This window comes from Chrysemys picta, chromosome 1 (assembly GCF_011386835.1).
Source record: "Chrysemys picta bellii isolate R12L10 chromosome 1, ASM1138683v2, whole genome shotgun sequence".
Lineage (NCBI taxonomy): Eukaryota > Metazoa > Chordata > Testudines > Emydidae > Chrysemys > Chrysemys picta.
Window position 1 is genome coordinate 350,387,677 of NC_088791.1, and position 6,000 is coordinate 350,393,676.

General features: G+C 45.6%; 1 pseudogene; it reads left to right on the forward strand.

Moving 5' to 3' along the window:
- The first annotated feature begins 4,544 nt into the window (after nucleotides 1–4,544).
- Nucleotides 4,545–5,556, forward strand: LOC101935516 (olfactory receptor 51G2-like; annotated as a pseudogene).
- Nucleotides 5,557–6,000: the final 444 nt, after the last annotated feature.

Below are 6,000 nucleotides of genomic sequence, written 5' to 3' on the forward strand. Positions count from 1 at the left end.
CTAATAATGAGACAATGACAATCCAGCCTTCTTGAACCAAAATATTGTTTAATCTGAACAGTAGGAATGAAGCGTAACATGGGAGAATAAGAGGGTTTTCCAGGAACAGTCTGTATAAGTCTCTGACCCCAAATCCTCATACTCAGATGCAGACAGAGGGAGGCCCAAGTCCTTCAGATTTCCCCAGCGGTGTCTGTCCCTGCAGACTAAAGAGCTTCTCAGCAAAAGCTGCCCCATCTCAGGACAGGCTCCCAGCACTGGCAAAACAATCTGTGTAATGTGGCTGGAGCCCAGAAATAGGCTCTTCCCAGCTCATAGACTCATAGACTCTAAGGTCAGAAGGGATCATTATGATCATTTAGTCGGATCTCCCGCATGATGCGGGCCACAAAAGCTGACCCACCCACTCCTGGAAGAATTCTCTCCCTTGACTCAGCTGTTGAAGTCCCCAAATCATGATTTAAAGACTTCAAATCGCTGAGAATCCTCCATCAAGCGACCCCTGCCCCATGCTGTGGAGGAAGGCGAAAAACCTCCAGGGCCTCGGCCAATCTACCTTGTCTCTCAACCTCCCTGAAGTGCTGACTGAGCGATGGCTTTTCTTGATCTCCTCCTTCCAATCCTGTTTGTTTTCCAGTAGCCTGCTTTTAAATTATGAAGATCCATACTGGTTTCACCCAATAAAGCCAGAACATACACATCCCAAACGTTAACCCTATATAGCTCTACAGCAAACACCCCAACAACTGGGTTTAACACACACATTCATTATGGCAGCTCAGCTCCATGTCTGTCACAATGTCTTTCCCGGGTGCTATGGATTTTATGAATACAGGCCAGAGACAGTCAGAGTGAGAGAGAGAGAGAGAGAGAGAGAGAGAGAGAGAGAGCAAGCAACAGACTATTTTCCTGTGGAAACGAAGTTCCATTTCCATGAATACTCATGCATTTGGCATTCAAATCCACTTCCTGCAAACCATCATCCTGGCTGAATAACTGCTGCTGCGGTTACTATGTACTAGAGAGTGAGAGATCAGGGAATGAATATTTACTATACTGACCCCAATGCCTGTTATCACTCCGGGTACAGGCTACAGACTGACAGAACCAAACCAGAGGAGAACCAGTCAGCTACTAACCCAGGGACAGAGGAACCAGTAGACTTCTGTTTGCAGAGAAGCGACTGAATGAGGGCTGAGATACTACAATTTTTACAGGTCCTGAAGAAATTCAGATGACAGAAGCTACATTTTAAGTTCCACTGTAACCTGAGAAATCATCTCTGAATAAATATCAGAGGGGAAAGAATGGGTTGACATGTGTGCACTAAAGTACAGATGTGGAAATGTTATGCCAAAACTTGTAATACAAATTTTATGTATCAAACTTTCATGACATGCAGGTATATCGAAAGCCATGAACAGAGTTGTTGGAAACTCTACAGGAAGGAGCAGTGGTAACATTACTGCTTAATGGCTTTTGCTTTAGAAAGTATTTCAGAAATACTCCACATACTATTTGGAAAGGTTTTATGCTATGAACTCCTTGTTCTATGAATCATAGAATCATAGAAGATTAGGGTTGGGAGACCTCAGGAGGTCAGATAGTCCAACCCCCGGCTCAAAACAGGACCAACACCAACTAAATCATCCCAGACAGGACTTTGTCAAACCGGGCCTTAAAAGTCTCTAAGGATGGAGATTCCACCACCTCCTTCGGTAACCCATTCCAGTGCTTCACCACCCTCCTAGTGAAATAGTGTTTCCTAATATCCAACCTAGACCTCCTCCAGTGCAACTTGAGACATTTACTCCTTATTCTGTCATCTGCTACCACTGAGAACAGCCAAACTCGATTCTCTTTGGAAACCCTCTTTAGGTAGTTGTTGAAGGCTGTTATTAAATCCCCTCTCATTCTTCTCTTCTGCAGACTAAATAAGCCCAGTTCCCTCAGCTTCTCCTCATAAGTCATGTGACCCAGCCCCCTCCTCATTTTCGTTGCCCTACGCTGGACTCTGTCTAATTTGTTCGCATACCTTCTGTAGTGGGGAGACAAAAACTGGGCCCAATACTACAGATGTAGCCTCACCAGTGCTGAATAGAGGGGAATAATCACCAACCTAGATCTGCTGGCAATGCTCCCAGTAATGCAGCCCAATATGCAGTTCACCTCATAGACTCATAGACTTTAAGGTCAGAAGGGACCATTATGATCATCTGGTCTGACCCCCTGCATGCTGCAGGCCACAAAACCGTCCCTACCCCTTCCCTTGACTCTGCTGATGAAGTCCCCAAATCCTGTGTTTTTGTGACTTCAGTTGGCAGAGAACCCTCCTGCTAGCGATCCCTGCCCCATGCTGCGGAGGAAGGCGAAAAACCTCCAGGGCCTCAGCCAATCTACCCTGGAGGAAAATTCCTTCCCGACCCCAAATATGGCGATCAGCAAGACCCCGAGCATGTAGGCAAGAGTCTCCAGCCTGACCCCTGTTAGCCATTATACTATTTACCTGCCATTGCTTGGTATTCCTTGGCTAATATGGTTTACCATTAAACCATTCCCTCCATAAACTTATCTAACTTAATCTTAAAACCAGACAGGTCCCTCGCCCCCACCATTTCCCTCGGAAGGCCGTTCCAATATTTCACCCCTCTGACGGTCAGAAACCTTCGTCTAATTTCAAGCCTGAACTTCCCCATGGCCAGTTTATATCCATTCGTTCTCGTGTCCACATTAGTACTAAGCTGGAATAATTCCTCTCCCTCCCTTGTATTTATCCCTCTGATATATTTAAAGAGAGCAATCATATCCCCCCTCAACCTTCGTTTTGTCAGACTAAACAACCCGAGCTCTTGGCAACAAGGGCACACTGCTGACTCATATCCAGCTTCTCATTCACTGTAATCCCCAGGTCATTTTCTGCGGAACTGCCACTTAGCCAGGCGGTCCCCAGCCAGTTGCGGTGCACAGGATTCTTCTGTCCTAAGTGCAGAACTCTGCACTTGTCCTTGCGAACCTCATCTGATTTCTTTTGGCCCAATCCTCCAATTTGTCTAGGTCCCTCTGGACACTATCCCTTCCCACCAGTGTATCTACCTCTCCTCCCAGCTTAGTGTCATCTGTGAACTTGCTGACAGTGCAATCCATTCCATCATCCAGATCAATAATGAAGATGTTGAATAGTTGTGTCATACTGTCTCATGGTAAAAAACAAGAAGCTCTTTATAATCATGGTCATGAACACAGTATCTCTGCAATACCTGTGCAAGACTTTCCAAAAAGTCCTGAGAAAAAGACCGCTGGTCTGTGTTTCATCAAAGAGTGGAGCAGAGGTGCAGGAAAGGGGATTGTAATACTGGTTGTATGTAATTTTCACCATTAGCTTTTACACAAGCATGGCTGAAGTAACTTGCACACTGAAGAGGATATTAGTGCAAACCTACTTATTGCACTATTCATACATTTGTGACATCAACCCCTTTCCCCGCCCAGATGAAGTAACTCTCCATGTCAGCTTGTATCTTTGCAGATAGTTACAGACCCTTGCATGGGGAGAGGGAGCAGTTCCTGTGAGGATGAAGAGAAACCCGTAGGATGATCAAACTTTCTGGATTTTGTCAACATTGGTCAGGCAAAGCACTTCAGCTTCTCCTGGAGGGATTCTTGGGGGTGAGAGTGTATCACTGGGAGCATTTGTTGAAGGAAAATGAATAGAGCCTGGTTCTTATCAAATTTACACCTCTAAATCTGGATTGATGCATTTGAATTTAAAGGTAGTAAATTCAGAACGTGGCTCTGGGAATTTATCCCATGTACTGCAAAGAGTCAGTGGCATAATCTGGACTCTCAGGAGTGGAGAAAATAATTATATAGATAATTTATAAATCTCTTCAATGCAGCACAGCTAAATGCAATGACTGTTTTCACCATGCACTTGCCATGTGTTTGTACACGTCATTTTACAATGGGCCACACTCAGAAGTGAGGGCCAGAAAGGGCGTCTGTGGGAAGGTCACAATTGTAAAAACACACAGTGCTCAAGTAGGGTGCAGAACTCCCAGCGACAATCTATCAATGGGGCTAATAACCTAGCAGGATTCAAAGAGGGACTGGATGTTTATATGGGTAACCAGAAAATCAAATTAAACTAGTAAGGACTGATTTAAAACCTCTTTGAATGGCTCTAAACCTTCCTGATTTACACCACAAAATAACTGTAACTAGTGGGTTTCGGGGGAAACTTTGGGAGCAGGTTATCTCATAGCTGCCTATTGCAGGGCTCCTTTCACCTCCCTCTGAAGCACGTGGAACTGGCCAGCGGATACTGCGATGGATGGACTACAGGTCTGATCCAGTCTGGCAATGCCTATCTTGCTATTGGTGGCCTAAATCCAAGACTTTGTTTTTGCTGATTTTTCTTTAGCTCCTGCAAGTCTCCAGACTTGTATTAAGAGCAGGAAGATGCCTCGTTCAATATCATCTAGTTTTCTGTTCTTTTTCCTTTCAGGAAGGAAAGTTCAAAACTCCTTGGATCTGCCCAGTACATAATGTCAGATGTCAATGACACCAAATTCAAATCCACAGTGTTCCTTTTTACCGGGATACCTGGGCAGGAAGATGTTCATCTCTGGATCTCCATCACCTTCTGCTTAATGTATGTTATTTCCATAGTTGGAAATTCAGTCATTCTGTTCATTATAAAAACAGATCCAAGCCTCCATGAGCCCATGTACATTTTCCTTTCCATATTGGGCGTCACAGACCTTGGATTATTGATAGCCACCATACCCACTGAACTGGGCATATTCTTGTTTAACTATAGGGAGATCAGCTTTGATGTCTGTTTTGCCCAATTGTTCTTTATTCAGTCACTTCAATGTATTGAATCTTCCGTGCTCATGTTGATGGCCTTTGACCACTTCATTGCAATCCGTGATCCGCTGAGATACGTCTCAATCTTAACCCTGCCGAGAATAGCCAAGATGGGACTGGTGTGTGTTCTAAGAGGGGTGGTCGTAATACTCCCATTCCCCTTTCTCCTGAAGAGGTTCCAATACTGTCAAGCCAATGTCCTCTCCCATGCTTACTGCCTGCAACAGGAGGTCATGACAATGGCATGTGTGAACATCACACTCAACAACATCTATGGCTTGTTTATTACAGTCCTAACAATGGGGTTGGACTCGGTGCTCATCTTCCTCTCTTAGGTGATGATCATCAAAACAGTGCTGAGCGTGACGTGGTACAAGGAGTTGCTCATTGGCCCTGAACACCTGCGTCGTCCACCTCTGCGCCATCCTGCTCTTCTACACTCCAGAGTTCAGCCTGACTTTGCTACACAGATTCGGGAAGGGCTCTTCTCCCTTGCTTCAGATTGTCCTGGGCTACGTCTACCTTCTGGTTCCTCCTCTGGTTAATCCAATTGTGTACAGCATGAAAAGCAAACACCTTCGTTCGAGGATAATCAGGGTGTTGGTGAAGTGAAGGGTCAGTTGATCACCCGGCCCCAGTGCTGGTAGCATATGAAACAGGAAACACGGGACATGGTGACTTATTCCATCCTAGACCCTTATATCTGTGATGACATGAGCTATTGATCTTCACTCTGTACAGACTGCCTCAGGCCTTAGACCCCATCTGAACCTAAGGTATAGGGGGTGTTTTCAACCACTGTTGAGGGAGGACAGGGCACTGGGGGAAGGAGACCAAAGCAGGCCACAGCATTTACAGAGTGACTGTGTTTGTGGAGAGCCAGGGGACAGGTAGGATGTTGGCCCATAAAGAGCCAAATTGCTGGCTGCGCCACCCTCAGAAATCCTGCCAATACTGTCAATAAAGAGAAGGGACGTGGATGTTGTTTCCCATTACACCTGGCCTGTCACTCTCCCATCTCTGGTTAAACATCCTTGGGCCATGAAAACAGCTGCAGAGCTGTTTTGTGGTCACAGTCCTGGCCCTTTCCGAGTGCTCTGGGTGCTGTGTGATCCATGAGTGCTGCACCAG